The 19,272-nt window shown below is 43.9% G+C and overlaps 1 protein-coding gene across 2 annotated transcripts in view; it reads left to right on the plus strand.

The window, feature by feature from the left end:
- The window catches only part of NCALD (neurocalcin delta), a 148,099-nt gene that overhangs the window by 87,606 nt on the left and 41,221 nt on the right, over window positions 1-19,272 (plus strand). For both annotated transcript variants that reach the window (XM_006101858.3, XM_006101857.3), the window contains one exon: window positions 10,999-11,157. The gene's annotated coding sequence lies outside the window, so the exon portion shown is untranslated. The remainder of the gene's footprint in view (window positions 1-10,998; window positions 11,158-19,272) is intronic.

Below are 19,272 nucleotides of genomic sequence, written 5' to 3' on the forward strand. Positions count from 1 at the left end.
AGGTTAGTGAAACTAAAGATGTAGTATTTTTTCCATCCAAGTTCCTGGATCCCCTTACATTCTTTCTACCCCTGAGTTTAATGATATGTGATGCCAAAAGGTCATAGAACAGCATCAAACAAAATCCACATCGTCATTTCCACATTCGATTTCACCACATCTGACTTTCTTCTCTGAAAGGGTGAGTTTCCCAGAGTATTCTGATTTCTGTGTGAAAAGGAATGATATGTCGGTATAGCTACCAAGCTGTAACTTTCTCTTATTTTTCTCCTTGAAATCCATAAGTAATCTTACGTGACTTGGACTGAGGAATTCTTACCTGGTTAGATAGGGGTTAAAAGGAAAAATGCATAGTGTTAATGCAAGTTATGCAAGTTAAAACCATGGACCACAGAAGACTATAGGTACTGACGAAGGGACTTGTATCCACTCAGAGAAAAGTAGTACTTAGATGAAGAATGCAGAATGCTATATGAGATCATAGCTGAAGGAATAGTCTAGAAGGTACTTTATGCACAATACTTGAAAAGTGCATTAAAGAACTTATGTAACTTCCAAGTTTAGTGTAAAGCACATGTGTGAATTGATAAATTGTCATGTTAATTCCAGTCAGTCAGGATAGAGCCTGGAGGTTTATCTGCCAGAGGGCCCCAGGCCAAAACACATTCAAAATGATGTGGGGAATGGAGACACTTCCCAGGTATTTTGAACTCAGACTCTTACTTGACTTACTGGATATTTAAGAACAAGAAAGGAGCCCTAGCTAGTATGGCTCAGTGGTTGGAGCACCAGTCCACGGACTGAAGGGTCCCGGGTTCGATTCCAGTCAAGAGCATGTACCTTGGTTGCAGGCTCAATCCCTGCCCCAGCAACCAATTGATCTCTCTCTCTCTCTCTCTCTCTCTCCCTCCCCCAATAATGTTTCTCTCTTTCTTTCTCCCCCCGTCCCTTCCACTCTCTCTAAAAATCAATGGGGGAAAATATCCTCAGGTGAGGATTAACAACAACAAAAAAGAGCAATAAATGAGGTATTAATATTATTGTTTAGTGGGACTGTGTAAGTCATTGTCTCACTCTCCATGTCACATTGAATTTGCAGAAGATACTGCCTCCGTTTTCTCTCCAGCCAGTCAGGTTACTTTGCAGTTGGTTGGCCGATGTCCCATAGCATTGTCTTTCTAACCTGCGTTTGAGTGTCCAAAGCCATCCTTTCTCAGCGTGAGAGAATGGGAGCTATGACGTTTCACACAAGCTGTTGTTTAAACTCGATCCAAATCCCTAACATCTGAAATGAAAGCTTAGCGATTTTTTTCACGTGTTCTCTGGGAAATTACGAAAAAGGATTTTCTCAAATGTTTCTTATTCTTTGGACTCGAATAGAACACCTGCTTTGGAGGCTTTTATGAAGAAACTGGAAAAAGTCTAAAAACAGCTCTGACTCCCGGCTGCACTGTTTGATGGCAGGTGTTTGAAATTTAAATTCAGAAAGGAACATGCCATTATTTTTTTCATGAAATCAACTGTTATTTAAAGGCACCCTGTGATGGAATGCTAGTTAGCATTCCAAAATATGGCATTTTTTATTGTTTCCAGAAGTGATGCCATAAAAGTTAGTGCTCATTTAGACTCGGATATAAAAATTATATGATAAATATTTAAATTCAGTGGAGCCACATTCTCCATACTAAAGACAGTGTGTCCTTTTTATCTGCTGTGAGCTTTCGGGTTTTTTTGGACATCTTTCTATAACTGCCTTCAATTAGAGACACAGCATCCTTTTCAAATTTAGTTTACACTAATGTGAAACATAGTATACTCAGCTAACATTAAGTCCTAGATTTGATTTTCAGGAAAGAAATCTCTAGTCTGAGAGATAGTCCAGCTGCTGCTTGTCCTAATGGAAGGACTGTCGGTATTTCCTGAATTCTGTCCCAATGACTGCAGGAAAACCAAAGGCAGCATACGGCTGTTAGGAAAGATGAGTTTTTAAAAGGATGATCCTATATTGTCTTTACTTTGATGATTTTAAACCTCATCCATTAGAGATAAATGTCAAGAAGAGTGTTCTAATATTTGGCTGTCTGCTCAGCTGCCTCCCACAGCCTTTCATGTGATTCAGACATCTAAAACCACGACCAATTGTGTGATGGCCATATTTACAACATCTTTGGCGATGAAATAAAAAATAGCATCCCACAAGCTATCCCATCCCACGCCTTCCCACGTCTCACCACAAATCAGGTGCAGCATGAGGTAACATCATCCAAACCGCAAGTATTTATTAACTGGCTACTGCATCCACAGTATTAGAGTCGGCTTTTTGGTTCCCTCCCTCAGCTGGTCCTTGAGTGGTCTATCTCAATGGCCTTCTGAGATTTGTTTGCCTGCCCTTCAGTGCAAACATTCAGTCTTCCATGTGTTCAACAAGTTTTGAGCACCTACTAGATACCACGGATGCTGTGGTGAACAAGACAGACGAGGTCCCCTACCATCATGGAACTTGCAGTCTAACTATATAGGCAACCTGCCCAGAGATCTATGTGTTTCGGCAGCCAAGGTTTCTCCCCTACAGCTGTGCTGGCCAGTGTAATAAAAAAAGCGAATCCTCACTAAAAAGAAAAACAAACTAATTAACATCAAAACAAAAGAGACAAGCAAACAACCTGGGAACTATTAGATTTTACACCAGAATCAAACCTTAGAAGAGACATTCTTCAGCTGGTGAATAGCCAGCCTAATGTGTAAGTCATCTGCTCATATCAGTGACAAGGATTCCAGATCAGTATACCCAGCCCTACTGCCAGTGGACCAAAGGCTGTCTATCTGTCCTCCAGTTCAGAGGAAATGAGACTTGTAGGTACAGACCTAGAGACTGATTTTTTAGTGCAAATACTCTGTCTTATGCAAATAGTGAGAGCCTTTCCATTTTATGAAAGGAATTCTTAAGTTAGTGGTGCCTAAATATATCCGTACTGTCTTCCCTGTACTAACCCAGTCAAGATTGGCTCACTGTTGTACTAAATCGCCCCATATCCCAGTGGCATACCACAGCACTGTTCACTTCCTGCTCACCCACAAATCGGATTTGGGAGAAGCTCTCTAGTTACCTGGGGATTCAGGCTCCTCTATCTAGTATAACTGGGGACAAATCCTGTCAGGAACCACCTGCAGGTGTTCTTTTGGGCAAGTTCCCTAGGTCACAGTTTTCTTACCTGGGTCATATTAGTATCTGCCTTATGGATTTTTAAGTGAACTTACTTGGCAATGTCCTGTGATCATTAATTTTCTACCTCTGGCAGGGCTGCCACCACCACCACCACCATCCCCCTAGAGACCAGAAGGTACTACTGCCCTAGCTGGAGGAGGTATGTCTCTGGTGTTATGAAAACAGCGAACATTTAGAGAGTCTTATAAGCTCTTTTCAAAATAACTTTTTTCTTCCCTTTACAACATCTGTTTTTATAAATGAGGAAACTGAGGCACAGAGAGCTTAAGCAAATTGCCCGGTGTCACATGGTACATGATGGGGCTCTAGGTGTTTGGCTCTCGACTCCTGGCTCTTTTATTCACTGTGTTATACTGCCTGTCAAGCTGGAATGTATCGTGGTTTTCCTAGAAGTAACGTTGTATGTGGTGGCAGATTGTACTCTACAAAAGTGGCCACGTCATTATATCTACGTCCACATGCTCGTCTAGACTCTTGACACTCTCCATCAAGAGGTGGAGTCTACTGTCCTCCTCTTGAATCCACACGCGCTGTGATTGGTTCAACAGATAGAGTGCCGTGGGAGCAATGCTAGGTGTGACTTCCAAAGCTGGATCATAGAAAGAATACAGTTTCTTTTTCTCTCGGCTATTTTTTCTATTTCTCTTACACACAACACTTGCCCTTGGAAACCAGCTCCCATACTATGAGGAAGCCCATACCATGTAGAGCAAGCATGTCAAATTCAAAGGCTAACACGGGCCAAATAAAGGAGGCATGCGGCCCGCAGGCCGCGAGTTTGACATGCTTGATGTAGAGAGACCACATGTTGGAGTTAAAGCCAACACTTCCCGCGAAGGTCTCAGCCAACAGCCAGCATCAACTGTCAGGCCTGTGAGGGGGCAATCCCTCAGAGGATTCCAGGCCCCAGCCATCAGAGCCCCCTTAAGGCCTCCTGATGCCAAGGAGACCAGAGATGAGCCATTTCTGCCCGGCCAGCCCTAAATTGCAGATTCATGAACAAAATAAAAATTGTTGTTGTTTTAAGTCCATAAGTTTTAGAGTTATTTCTTAGGCAACTGGAATAACTAGAACATATGGGGTAATTAGAGATGACTGGAATGCTGTATAGAGGAATAAACTTTAAGTATCTACAGATCAAATAATATTTCGTGATTTGGCATAAATAGCTAATCTAATTAAAATTATTTCTGAAGGAAACTGAGCCTTCCGGGACTCCTGCCCCTGATCAATGCACACCAGGGCTTGGAGGGTCTGGGGGGTGGAGGCGAGAGAAGCCCGTGTTTAAGGCCTCACTGCCCCTCTCCCGGAATCAGTGCCAAATAAGAAGGAACAAGTAAAGTTAAAAAGAAGAAAGAAAAGACATTTCAGCTACCAATCAAAGTATAAACAGCTTAGGCCCACACCTGTTTGTGAATTTGGAACAGTATCTTACATATTAATGCTGTTGCTGGTCTAGAAGATTCGGGCTCCACTGAAACGGGCCTCCATGCTTTAGTAAAACCTCCCCCATTGCCCCCTGCTTTCTGGGACCCTCTCTGCAGGACAGTCCAGTGCCCATGGCAGTTCCTGTACCATTTTCCCTTGGTCGCTGCTTAGTCCTCCCTCTCTGCCTAATCTGCTGCCTCGCTTTCTATTGTTAGATCCTGCAATCTCCTTGACACTCTCTTCTGTCCCATTTCCAGTGCTTCAAGGCCAGGGAATTCCTCTCAGTCAGGTAAGATTTAGCTCCTTTAGCAAAGCCTTTCCCTTTTGACAAAGCTGCCAAAATGGCAGCTGTCCAGCTGGCTTGTGGCTCCATATGTTGGTCAAACCTAGCACGTGGAATCCTCAGAAATATTGTCCTTGTGCCCTCACTCAAGGAGGCATCTCCGTCTCTCCTGCAGGAGAGAAACCAATACCTCCGACTCTCTTCTCACTTACTTAAAAATGTCACCCCCTCCTGCTGGGCTTCCCGCCTTCCCTTTAGAAAGCTAATTGGCTTGTTTGATCAGTCACATATTATTTCAATGTTTATTAACCTCATATGGTGAGCCCTGAAGTTAAGCACCTACAAAAAGATTTCTTTGGTGTCCAAGGACTGGTAAAGTTCCTCCAGCTGCCTTATTTGCTTACTATAGACACCAGGCAGATGTGGTCCAGTCATCCAGACCTTTCAGTGACCAATACATGACCCACCTCATCCAACATTTTCCAGCGAAGTAGGATACTACAAGGGTAGTAGGTCCAGCCAGTCTTTGAAAAGGTTACAGTCCTGCTGGGTAACACAGGCAGCTGGGGTCCAGAGCTATGTCTGCTTTATTGGTTACGATCTCTCATTAGGCCTAGAGTAGTGCTGGACACATAGTACTCACTGATTATAATCTCTGGTAAATGATTAATGAATAGATTGACTACAGGAGGATATGTGGCAGTGAGACAACTGTATAGAAGAAGTGAGTGATGAAGAACATTTGGCATGACCTACGGGAGTGAAAGGATTGTCCATGAGTAAGAAACATCTTAAATATGTCCTGGCAACAGAAATAGGACACCCTATATGGGATCAAGGAATTGGTTGGGGGGAAAAATCCTTATAATCCACAAGGTTGGTCTATGGAGGATCTAGAATTGGTCAATTTAAGATAGGCTGGATTTGATCTGATAGACAGCAGGAAGCTAGGAAAAGGCTAGGAGCTAGTGAGAGACATATGTATGAAACAGTGTAATAATACTTCAATCACTCTTTTTCCTTTTGCTGTAGACAATTTACTTTTAAAATCCTGAACATTTATTTTGTTTCCTTTTCTTCTATTTTTCTCATAGAAAAGTTCTAACTTTACATTTAAAAACATGAATTCTTCTTTTGCCCTCAGTACTGTCTGAGTGGCCTTTGTAACTGTAGCTTGGAGATATCTGTAGGGAGAACTGTGTCTTTTTTTTTTTTTAAGTATAAGTGTGTCCCATGAAATATTTGGGACATATACTAAAGCATTGTTGGTAGTTTAACTAAAATTCAGATTTAACTGGGCATCCTCTATTTCATCTGGCAGCCCTACTGCTAATCCTAGTCATGGAAACTTTCCAGAAGATCCAGGCTGTCAAATTTGGATATCTGGCCACCCTAAATGGACAAGAATAGAGGGCAGGGGGTGTGCCTTATTATCCTCACCTTCCTTCGAAAGTCTAGCGCAGCACTCAGCTTATAACGGATATGTTGGAGTCAGTATTACACAGTTCTTATTCAAAGGAGACTAACCTTGGTGCTGGCCACATGGGAGTTGAAGGAGGGGAGAGCCTGGGCAGCAGAACTGACATGCCCTGGGTAGACCTCCTCAAACCCATGGCGATGAGTCGTCCATGCTGACCCACTGCCCATGGTCTCCATCACCTGTGACATCGATGGTGGTGTCAGGGGCTGGAAACTCTATCTCACAACCTACATATGTCTCCGTCTTTCTCTTCTTTCTAGCTTCATGGGTGCAAACCTCACTTCAAATATCATGAGTTACTGTGAAGATTTTTTTAATTAACTCACATTTCCCCGCTGGTTAACGTGATCATTTCAGAGTTACATCTCCATTGTGGGTTGATTTTTTTCTTCCCAAAGGTAATAAGTTAATGAATTATGCACAAGGGAAGTTTCTACTTCAAGGAAGCTTGTAAAATGAAAGAACACTTTGGTTCTTTCATTGTAGGTCCCCATTTTTTTTAAAGTCAGGGCACACCTGTTTCCAGGAAATGGTTTGTTAATAAGTTAGCATGGGCTTTGTGGGAGTGTGCCAAAGAATCTTCAAGATGTTGTGTTCTTTTTTATTTATTTTCCCAAATTGCTATCTGAGGAAAGACATTAATGGGAGGAAAGCGCAGCAGCCATCTATTGGTAATTAGTGCGTCTATGTATGGTGTCTGCTTCATTGCATTCCACTCTGGCTCATTACTGATAATTACTGGGGCTTTCTTGGCGATGTTTAAGAGGCAGACAACTCAAATCCCCTTGCTTGTCATGGAAGCATTTTAACTTTGCCTAACTAATACCCATTGGCCGTCTGGATTAGTCATTTCCCATTACCATCTTTGAGGTCCGTTAGTATTAATCCCTCATTACTGGGTGAGAAAACCAAACCCCCAAGAACATGTGGTAATCAGTCAGGTCCATGACTACTAAACCTCTTTCCTCCACTTGTCATCTTTCACCGTCTTCTTGGGTGTCTGAAGACCAAAATTTAGAAAAGGTGTTTCCATTTGCACAGCTAGCCCTATGTTTAGGAAATGAGTATTCATCTCTACTCTCACGTAAGAATTGCCAAGCGCTTTAATAGCATGCCAGTGGTGGGGTCTCTTTCCCAGGCATTCTGAGTCATTTAGTTTGGGGTGCAGCAATGGCATAGGGTTTTTGTTTAATAGTAATAATCTTCCATGATGCTACGTGCAAGGAGCGTTGAGAGTGCAGGCCCAGGCAAAGTAAGCAGAGGTTCATGGGATCTGAAGTTCCAAATCCGACTCAGCAGTCTCCTCCCACAGGTCTTCGCCATCCCACCAGTAGAGCCCCTGCATACGGAGCCTCTGGAGACATATACATGTAGCCTGGGTGAAAGCATTGTGTTACCAGAAAGGACACATTAGCACAGCATGGTTTACCAGTTAATCCCAGCAGAAGGGCATCACTCTGATGACGGGACAGGGAGAGAAGAACAAACCTAGGGTATGATGTGTTGACCAAACGGTAAAGGAGGGGTAGAGGAGGGAACCCTGAGCTGCCCCAGGGTCATGACCATGTGGAAGTGCCATGTCCCTGGGCAGTGGTTTCAGAAAGTGAATAGGAAGGGTTAGGGGAGGGAGTCAAGGGAGGCTATTGGGTCAGAGCAGCATGCACTCTGAGGTCAGACTGACTATTAATTAAGCTCTGTGACCTTCGGCAGGTTACTACTTCTTAAATGATCAGTTCCCTAATTTGGTAAACAGGTAAAAATTGCAGCCAGCTCTTCTTTGGTTGGGACCTGAAACAAGAGACTATATGATATAATGCATCAGTGTGCACTGGCCTTCTCAGAGTCACTGGATCTCTGTTAAGTTTTCTTGATTAAAATGGGAATGGACCATTACCCTCTCCCAGGTAACTAATTCTCACAAGGAAATACAGCTTAGATGTAAGGTGGTGAGCCATATGTTGACACGGAAGCAAGAGTGGATAAAACCTTAGAAGGGAGTCCCTTGACCTCAGAGCTGTAGAGTGAAGCTGGGCAGCCCAGGATCAGACTATGCCCGTGGACCAAAGGATGAGGACAGGCACCAGGAAGCTAAATGACGTTGGGACAAGGCTTAGCTCAAAGAGCACAGAGAGCTACCAAAGTCAGAGGCTATGGAGCCACATCCCAAGAAAATCCATGACCCAGAAACCAGGAAAGGTGCCCAAAGTTGGAAGAATTGGTTTCAGGAATAGCCTTCTAGAGCTCGCTGCTCAGAACCAGCCAGATTCTTTGTTCTCTGTCTCCTTGGAGAGTGGCTTAAGCCCAGGAGGTCCCAGAAGTGAGTATCTTAGCAGTCATTCTGACAAGCTGTGTGCTGCTAGGGAAATGCTCTTTCTAAATCAGAGCCCCCTGACTCTGCTCTAAGATGATGGACCTCGCAGCACAGTGGGACCCACAGAAAGCTGGGTCCCTGGGATGTTCCATGGTTAACATATTTATTTGCTGAGCAAATGAAATTTAATGCATTCCTCTATTGGAGGACTTTTCAGTGCTTTTAATTTTCTTGTAAATGTCTAAGAGGAGGGTATGGTGATATGTGTTTTTAATTTTTTAATATTTTTATTGATTTCAGAGAGGAAGGGGGAAGGAGAGATAGGAAATAGACGCATCTATTGGCATTCTGCGAGGCCTGTTAGTATCTAGTCTGAAAATCTTGGCATATGGCAGTAAAGGCTGCTCCAGGTGTGTTTTGTAACCACAGGCTTTGCAAGTTTAAGTGGAGGAGAGAGGTGGAACACGAATGGGCAATTTTCTTCGACTCTTTTATTGTGGGTAGTGTTTGTTTTAAGCAGTTTCCCAAATAACTAAAGCCTTTCCTCTATGTTTGTGCTATTGCATTCTTGCAATGATGCATTTTATTTTATATTTTTTAATATACATTTTTATTGATTTCAGAGAGGAAGGGGGAGAGAGTGAGAAATAGAAACATTAATGATGGAATAGAATCATCGATCAGCTGCCTCCTGCACACCCCACACTGGGGATCGAGCCTGCAACCTGGGCATGTGCCCTGACCGGGAATTGAACTGTGACCTCCTGGTTCATAGGTCTATGCTCAAACACGGAGTCACGCCGGCCGGGCGGAATGATGCATTTTAGGGAGAGTTTCACCCACCTCGCCTCATCCCTCCCCTGAACTTGCTGATGTGAGGTACCGTGATGCCAGCTAGCGTGGTCCCTGCAGAGGGTCCCTCAGACCCTGCTCAACCAAAGAGCTGCCTCGAATGGCAGCCAGGACTTGTTACTGCCTGTGGGTTCCATCCATCTGCACCCACCCAACAGCTGTTCACATGATATTTTTATTTTCTGGAGGGGTCAGTGGAAGGAGAAGCAGCAACTTTGGTGAGGAGGAGGAGGAGGAAATGAGCTCAGATCCACAGCTATAATGATTAAAAGAGAGCTCATTGGTCTGAACTCTGTGCATCCTCAGTTATGATTGATTTAGGGGATTAAATGTAAACCTTATTAGTTACACTTGATAATATGTAAACGTTTAGTGACCATATTTTTTTCACCCAGAACTATAACATAGTCTAAAGATTTTATCTATTTTTCAAACATTGATATGAACAGTCTTCAACCAGCATAAGGATTAAGCCACATGTAGTGTTAGATTAGACAAATCACTGTGTTGAAAATAAGACTATTTGAAATCAGGACTTGAGGGAAATCTGGACTGTGGCTGACTGCCCTGTGCCCTGGGGAAGACAGAGAAACTTGGAAGTTCATGCCATTTGCCAAGTGGGTCGAGAGTCCCTGTTGTCCCCAATGACAGTGGCACACACAGACAGGCCACTCACTCTAACTTTCTTTAGTAAAGAAATAGCAACTATTTGCTATCCTCCTTCTTTGCAGGAAGGCAACAAGGCATTTACCTAGGGAATCTGGCTTTTTTTTCCTTTTCTAAATATGTTTTTATTGATTTCAGAGAGGAAGGAAGAGGGAGAGATAGAAACATCAATCATGAGAGAGAATCATCAATCTGGTGCCTCCTGCATGCCCCCCACTGAGGATCGAACCATGACCTCCGGGTTCATGGGTTGATGCTCAACTGCTGAGCCACACCGGCCGGGTGGGAATCTGGCATATTAAATCATTTTTTTCTATGTAAATTGTTACTATCAGAGAATAAGAAGCAGCCTATTTACAAAGAGATTGTTGGTGAGGGAGAGGATCCATAAAAAAGATAATTACAATACTTCTGGCTAATGGTTATAATGCCAGCTCTAGATGAGATGTTTTTAAGGGAGTTAGTCTAGAAAGCCAGGCAGGGTCAGCTGTTTGGGGCTCTTGACTGGAGAGACGATGAGTAAAAGAGAACCAACTGATGCCCCTTGGCTATTCCAAAGCTGTCCAGCATCTGCACAAGAAACATGGGTGATCGCAGTGTCCAGTTGGAGGGCGCAGGGACGCATAGCAAGTTTCCCGAAAACCAGTGCTTTCTCTCTGAAATGTATGGCCACAAAGGATGCATTTCTGGGATCTGGTGTTTCCTGGCTCATTCAAATCACAATGATAATGTTAGGAACCTTCCAACTACAGGATTCTTCTGCATTCTCGATGACAAGAACAGCCAGAGCCTCGTCCATCTGCTCATGATCTTCGCTCCCGTTGCTTGAATCCTATTCCTGGGCTGCTGGGTCTTCCATCCGTGCTCGACTGCGCCCCCTTCAGTCCGCTGGCCAGCATTATCCTGTGAATGTAAGTGGCTCTGCCTGGGTTAATGAGCTTTTCTGATATTTTCCCTCCTCTGTGGTGGCTAATTTTGTTTGAGATTTCACAGTGCTTCTACATTTATATATGTAAACAGAGGCACGTTTTCCTCCATGTCCGCAAGTGTCTCAGCAAAAAAGAGAATTTGCATTCACCTCCCATCATGCCTGCCTGTTTCGGATTTGAAAAGCTGTGGGTCAGTGTGTGAATGTGTGTCCATTAGACGATCCTACATTAGTTCCCAAAGGAAAGGAAATGGCTGTTCTCGCTTAGGTTTTGGAAATATCCAGAGTGTGCAGGGCAATATCCACATAAAACAGCAGTTCTCAACCTGTGGGTCACGACCCTTTCACAGGGGTCACCTAAGACCATCGTAAAACACATATATAATTACATATTGTTTTCGTGATTAATCACTATGCTTTAATTATGTTCAATTTGTAACAATGAAATTGGGGGTCACCACAACATGAGGAACTGTATTAAAGGGTCGCGGCATTAGGAAGGTTGAGAACCACTGAAAGCTCACGGGTATATTTTAATTCATTTTCTTTATGAAGAGGGAGAACCAGACCCATCAGCACGTCACTAATGGACTGTTAGAAATACAATAAACGTGAGTCTTAGGATTTAGATAAGTTGGGCATAGGACTTCAAGTTTAATATGAACAGGGTTCTTATAAGATACTTGGGATGTGGACATTGGTTTGGGTTCCTGTGGCTCCTCTTACAAGTCACCGCACATTTAGTGCCTGAAACAACAGATTGATTCTCCTACAGTTTTGGAGGTCAGAGCCTGAAGTGGGTCAGCAGGACAGAGTTCCTTTCTGGAGACGCTGGGGAGGAATCTGTTTCCTTGCCTTTCCCAGCTTCTGGGTTCCCGCATCACCGACCTCTGCTTCTGTTGCCACATCTTCTCCCCTGACGTGAGCGCTCCTGCCTCCCGCTTATCGGGACCCTTGTGATAACACTGCCCGCCTGGAAAATCCAGGTGAGGCTTCTGTCTCCAGACCCTTTGTTATAGCTGCCAAGTCTCATTTGCCACATGAGGTAACACGCTCACAGGTTTCAGGACGTGGACGTCTTCGTGGCCCGTTATTCTGCCACGACAGATAATGTCACTTCCCCTTTCCGATCGGTTTTCTCACTGGTCTCCCCCAAAAGCTGAAGGAGCTCAGCCCAGCTCCAACCGGCAGGTGTGGACTGTGAATGTGAACATGCCAACCTGCAGAAAGACCCCCTACGAGGAGGCCTCCATCCCAGGGAAACTTCCAGTGGGCACCACATTGATGTTTTCTCCCTTTCCCACCAGAGTCTTGCAAGTGTAACATGTGGCCCACCACACAGAAGCAAGAGGTGTGGAGGTAGCATTCATGAGCTCCAGGGCTCCGGAATAAAGAGATTCAGACTCCCAGCCTGTCCCTTCCTGAGTCTGCAATCTTGCACACGTTCCTTATTTAATCAAACCTCAAGTTGGGTATCTGCTAAACAGAGATAATGTCCATAATTGCTGTGAGATTACAAAAATAAAGTGTGCAAAATGCTTAGCACATGCCTGGAGGTCAGTTATTGCCCAGGGAGTGGTGGTCACGGCAGGGATGCTCTTGCTCTGGGCTGCCCAGTACGCCAGAGGTAAAGAGTGGACACAGCAGGACAGAGGGCACTGGGAGGGAGAGAGCTGCAGGTCTAGCTAAAGGCCTAAACCATCTCTGTGTTAATAAACGAGGCAGACCACCAGCATCGTGCAAAAGAAATGGAATTCTCTGCTTACATTGAACTTGCAGCTTTTGCACATGCAAAGTGTGAGTACTGAGTAATAAGACCCGGAATGGGAAGGCCAACCCCAGCATGGAATGGTCTAGAATGTGACCTTCTCAATATCCTAAGGGAGGAGTCCTGATTAGCTCAGTCCATGGCAACTGCCTTAGGCTGGTTAAGACTGACACCTGATTCTTTGTAACATTTATAGCTATATGAATCATTTGTTTGCTGGCTTATTCTTTTTTTTTTTATTGATTTTTTACAGAGAGGAAGGGAGAGGGATAGAGAGTTAGAAATATCGATGAGAGAGAAACATTGATCAGCTGCCTCCTGGGTATGTGCCCACAACCAAGGTACATGCCCTTGACCGGAATCGAACCTGGGACCCTTGAGTCTGCAGGCCAACACTCTATCCACAGAGCCAAACTGGTTAGGGCGTGCTGGCTTATTCTTAAGTAATGGGTAATACTATTTTATCCCAGAGTGCGGTTTCAGCTTTATTCTCAATAAACCACTTTATTGTCATTCTAAATCCTGATTTTAAAATCCTTCTCCAGATGTTATATGTGTGATGTTGGAGCAAGCGAATTCTACCTACAAAAGCACTAGTGTTCATTACATATTCACTCTAAGCCAGTCATTGCTTGTGCCAACTGCCTAAAATACACTTTACTATTTATTCCATGCAATCATTCAATTATAATTCTAATCGACTCTACAGATGACAAACTGAGACTTCAAAAGCCTGAGTAACTTGCCAGACTTACAGCACTTGTAAGTGGTTCAGCCCAGAGTCCAATCCAGATCTTTCTGTCTCCAAGCCCCAGATTCTGGCACTTCCAGGGAGAAAAACTAAGAGATAATAAAAAATATCAGGAACAACAAAAATTACTTCTGAAATGGAAAAATATGTCCATAAGTGGAAGAAAATGAATTTCAGAATTATATGTCAATTATGATTAGATTTTTGTAAACTAAATAGGAATTACATATAGTTATATATGTTATACTTTATATTACAAATATAGTAATATATATTTTAAAACTTTTTTGAAAACTGATGAAAGCTATGGGTCACTTTTCCTTTAAAATGCATATGCAGACCTAGCTGGTTTGGCTCAGTGGATAGAGTGTCGACCTTCGGACTCAAGGGTCCCGGGTTCAATTCCAGTTAAGGGCACATGCCCCGGTTGCGGACTCGATCCCCAGTGCGGGGCATGCAGGAGGCAGCCAATCAATGATTCTCGTTCATCATTGATGTTTCTATCTCTCTCTCCCTCTCCCTTCCTCTCTGAAATCAATAAAAATATAAAAATAATAATTAAATAAAATGCATATGCATACATGCACACAAAACTTCATTCACAGCTTCAAGCGGTTCATGTTAGGGATCTCGAATACATATATATTACATGTACAGAAAAATCTGGAAGGACATATAGCAAATTGTTAATTACACTCTTTGAGGAATGGGATTGTAAGATATTTTTCACGTGATCCTTTATGTTATTCTGTTTTGGTTGAATTTATTTCCAATGAGCATGTCTTATTTCTGTAACTAAGAAAAATTTAAGATTATAAATGGAGTCCAAGTGTTTCCCATTTAAAATGGGATTTACTGGTGTTTTTTTTTTTCTGATGACCAGGCTTCTAGTGTTTTCTTAAGTCATAACTCAGAGAGGATGGATAGACCTCTGAAAAAATGTAAAGAATGCCTTTGTGAATGCACTCAATAGAGGCTACATAGTGGAAAAAGAAACTTTCCCTACAAGTTAAGATTAACTGAAAAGTAGGCGTGTTGGAGATAGGGCTGCAGGGCCCTTAAATAGCATTTTCCGAAAGTGTTATCAGTGTTCTCGGCTGTGAAGGCGGCGTGTGCACGGGACTTTCAGAGAAGTTCTTTAGTGAGAACTGAAAGGACCTTATGACAGGTAATACGTGCTCTAATAACTGAACGTAAACGAGGTGAATGCTACGTTGCAGTGGGAAAAAGCCGAGTCAGTTACAGGAGAGGTCCGTGTGCTAAGCGAATTATCCTTGGGCTATTGTGTAAAATGCTTCTTAAGCCTCATTTCCAGTCGGTCTGGCGCTAATTGAAATGGCTGTTTCCAGGGCGCCCTGTTCTTGACTGAGGGAGTTTCCTTCCGCTCCCACCTGCTCTCTTTCGCTGTCCCCTGGGTTGCGGTGTCAGGATGATCATCTTACAGAGTAACGCTGGGTCTGGAAGACACTTTCTCTCCCCACTCCCACCCCTCCCCCATACAGACATCCCTGTCTCTCGTGCAGGGACTTTCCATCCAGCTTTATAATGAAATCGGATTCTGAGTGAAAACCAAGATTCCGGGCACCACTTACTTTTTTCATTGAGAAAAAAAAAAAATCATGTATTTCAAAAAAGGAATCTGTAATATTGCAGCCTGATTTAATCTTGGTATATTCGTTTTTGTGTCAGTTGGGTGTTCTTTTGTTTATTTGTTTCTAAATTTATTTTAATATTAATATTTTTTTTAAAAAAGGAATTAATGTACAGTGAAAAGTCATTTCCTACCCCAGGCCATTAGATCCCGAAACCTGTTGGGGTTTGAAAATAGCTGGAGACCCCAGGAACTCACTCAAGGATTGTAGTGAGCATCTTCCCACGGCAGCACATCTCCAGAACAGGCCCCTCCCTCCCCCTCGCCAGTTTCATGTAGCAACTGCAGGAGCAGCAAGTATTTATGAAACCCTTTGGGTCCGCACCAGTGTGGTAGGTAACAAAGGGCAGGACTTCTCTCCACTGCCCTGGCCAATCTGAAACTGGAATCTGCACACTACTGTTGGTTCTTCTCCCTGGATGCGATGGGAGTGCTGTTTGCATGGAGTGCTGTGTATAGAAGTGCTTGTAAGGATGTTGTATTATACATCCTTCCCAGAGGTTGGGACCAGAGAAGGATGCAGAGCCCTTTGCACACCGCTCTGCAGGATTAGGAGCTCCCTGCACGCTGGGACGAGGAGCCTGACAGCTAACTTTTGCCGGTGCCATCACAGGTCTGAGCTCCCTGCGGGAGGCAGTCCTATGAGTAGCAGGCCCTGTTAGAGGCAAGGAGTACACTGTTGGAGTCAAGAGTCTCTGCTTCCAATTTATAACAACCTGGGTTTCCGTCCTGGCACAGCCACTTACTGATTTTGTTTGGTAAAGTTTCTCACGATCTCTTAACATCTGTTCCCTTGCCTGGGAGATAGAGGTAATAGTATCTGCCTTGTCAAACCATTAGGAGGATTAAATGGGCGTGACATGTAAAGCACCTCACACCGCAGTGAGGTGCTCCGTAAATGGCAGCAGATGACATGGGTAGCATGAAAAGTCTTTCTTTTGACCCCCCCTTTCTCTGCCAGCTGCTGTCCTTCCTTCCTACACCCCTTTTAAACAAAGCTCTTCCAAAGAGAGCCCCAACTCCCCGTCTCCTACTTCCCTCCTTGCCTTAGCTCCTAACCCCACTCCCAGGGGCTTTGGCCTCACCTCTCCAATGCTACTTTTTTTTTTTTTTGTCAAGGTTGCCAGTGGCCGTTGCATGGCTGAATGCAATGACCTTTACCAGTGGCAGCAATTAATCAGCAGCATTTGATAGACAAGATTCCCCCTTCCTTCTTGGTATGATCTCCCCTCGGCCTCTGGACAACACACTTCCTTGGTGTCCTCCTGACTCAATGACTGCTCCTTCTCAGTCTCTGTGGCTCAAGTCCCTGATATTTTAGGCAGTGCAGGGACCAGGACTCAGCGACAACTACTTGTTTCTATCAATATTTATCCCCACAATGATACTACCTAGTCTTCTGGCTTAGAATATCATCTTTGCCAGGGATTCCCAAATATATGTTACCAGCCCTGAACGAAGTCCCAAATTCCAGACTCATACCCAACTGCCTACTGGACTCTCCACTTGAATGTCTAAGAGGCATCTCTTAGCACCATGAGTCCGTCAGGGTTTGCCAGAGAAACAGAAGCAGTAGGATATAAGAGTGTATGTATGTATTAAAAAGATTATGGATACAGGCAAATCCCAAGATCTGCTGGGTGAATCAGCAAACTGGAGACCCTGATGTTTAGTTCCTGTGTGAGTCCAAAGGCCTCAGAACCAGGAGACCTGATGGTCCAGTTCTTGTCTAAAGGCTGACAGTCCCCAGACCCAAGAAGAGCCCATGTTTCAGTTTGATCTACAGGCAAGAAAAATGCCAATGCTCCAGTGTGAAGGCAGTCAAGCAGGAAGAGTTCTTTTCCTGGTTGGAGGGGGAGGACACAGCCTTTCTGCTGTGTGCAGGCCTTCAACTGATTGGATGAGGCCCACACACAATAGAGAGCAATCTGTTTCACCTCCTCTACCCATTCAGATGTGAACCTCAGCCCAAAGCACAGAACACTCAGAATGATCTTTGACCAAAGAACTGGGCACCCTGTGGCCCAGTCAAATTGACACATAAAATTAACCATCCCATACAGCAAGTCCAAAAATTGGACTCCCGATCTTTGGGACAAACATTACTCTACCTATACCTTCCTCTGACATTGGTTGGCAATGGATTCTTCCAGTTTGTCTCAAGCCAAAGACCTAGGAGTCATCCTTAACTCATCTCTTCCTCTCACATCTCACATACAACCTGTCAGAAGATCCTGTTTACCCTACCTTGCAAACATCCAGAATTCAACCATAGCTTGCTACTTCCATTGCTACTGCCCTAATGTGAGCCACATCATTGCTCATGGAGACCTATTGTGCGCACATATTTAAAATTATTACTGCCAGCACTCCTGCTCTCCTTTGCTTTCATTTTATCCATAAGTACGTCTCACCTTTTATATACCACACTAGAGGCCTGGTGCATGAAATTCGTGCAGGGGTGGGGGGTTCCTCAACCCGGCCTGCAACGACGCCAGCATCCTGTGCTCTGGTCTCTGGCCAGAGGCCCCTCCCTCCACACAGCCAGGGCGTGGGATGCTGGGCCCCCTGGCCCCTCCCTCTGCACGGCCAGGTTGCAGGACACTGGGTTCCTATCGCCAGGGGCAACCGCGAGCCCAGTGTCCCGCGCCCTGCCTCTGGCCAGAGGGCCCTCCCTCCACATGGCCGGGGCATGGGACACTGGGCTCATGTCACCAGGGCGATGCCGCCAGCATCACCCCCCACCATGGGCTCCGCCATCTTTGTCACAGAGTGACAGTTAATTTGAATATTACTCTTTTATTAGATAGGATAATTCCTTATTTATCCTGATTGGCATTTTTCTGTCTGCCTTGGGTAGAATGCCTAGAACAATGCCTGCTGTGTAGTATATGAGTCACAAATGTTTGTTGGAAGAATTGCTGTTGTAGAGATGAGAAAACTCAGTGTATAGCCATTAAGCAATGTGCCAAGGTTACACATTAGTGAGAGTGAAGCTCTTCTGAAGTGATGCTTAACAGTCACAGGCCAGAAGCACTGATGTAACGATGCGTCTGCAGTACTATTGTTGGGCATCTCTTTTCCATCTATTTTTTTAAATTAAAAATAGACCTTACCCACTTAGCAGTGTGTGTAGACCAGTGCTCATTTACATAGTTGTGCTTGACCATGGGAAAAGGTTTATTCTTTTAATCTTATCTTTATGCCTTTCAGGCATCTGATAAGATCCCCTGGTTTTGAAATAATTTCACTTCTCAGAAATGAATTGACTAATGTGATGTCCCCCTTGACTTTTTTTAAGCTCATTAGAAGCCAAACCAGTTATCACTTTGGAGCTTTACTTATAAGTTAATCCTTTGATCATCTTATAATATGTATAATGGTATTAAATTATAAGAGAAAAGGGGATTTTTACTAACTATATCTTTGTATAACCATCCTCAAATATGAGATGAGCACTTACTCTGTGTGGGCTTAGTGATAGGTGGGGGTAATTAAGAGGCTTCTAGAAACTCCTGGTCTAATAGGGAAGTGTGTATGTATATTAGCTAGGATATTAATTCAGCTACTTTAACAGAGACTAAATAACAGTGGCGTAAACAAAATAGAAGGATTCTCTCTCTCTCTCTCTCTCTCTCGCTCTCTCTCTCTCTCTCTCTCTCTCGTTGTCCCCTAAGGTCCACTGGGGCTCCACTCCTTCCAAAAATTAGACTCTTGATCTTTTGGACAAAAGTTACTCTACCTGCAACTTCCCCTGTCATTGGTTGGCAATGGATTCTTCTAGGTTGGCTCAAGCCAAAGACCTCGAAGTCATCCTTAACTCATCTCTTCCTCTCACATCTCACATACAACCTGTCAGAAAATCCTGTTTATTCTCCCTTCAAAACATCCCCTCTTGTGTTATTTTCATGATGGCAGAATCGGCTCA

This window comes from Myotis lucifugus, unplaced genomic scaffold (assembly GCF_000147115.1).
Source record: "Myotis lucifugus unplaced genomic scaffold, Myoluc2.0 scaffold_385, whole genome shotgun sequence".
Lineage (NCBI taxonomy): Eukaryota > Metazoa > Chordata > Mammalia > Chiroptera > Vespertilionidae > Myotis > Myotis lucifugus.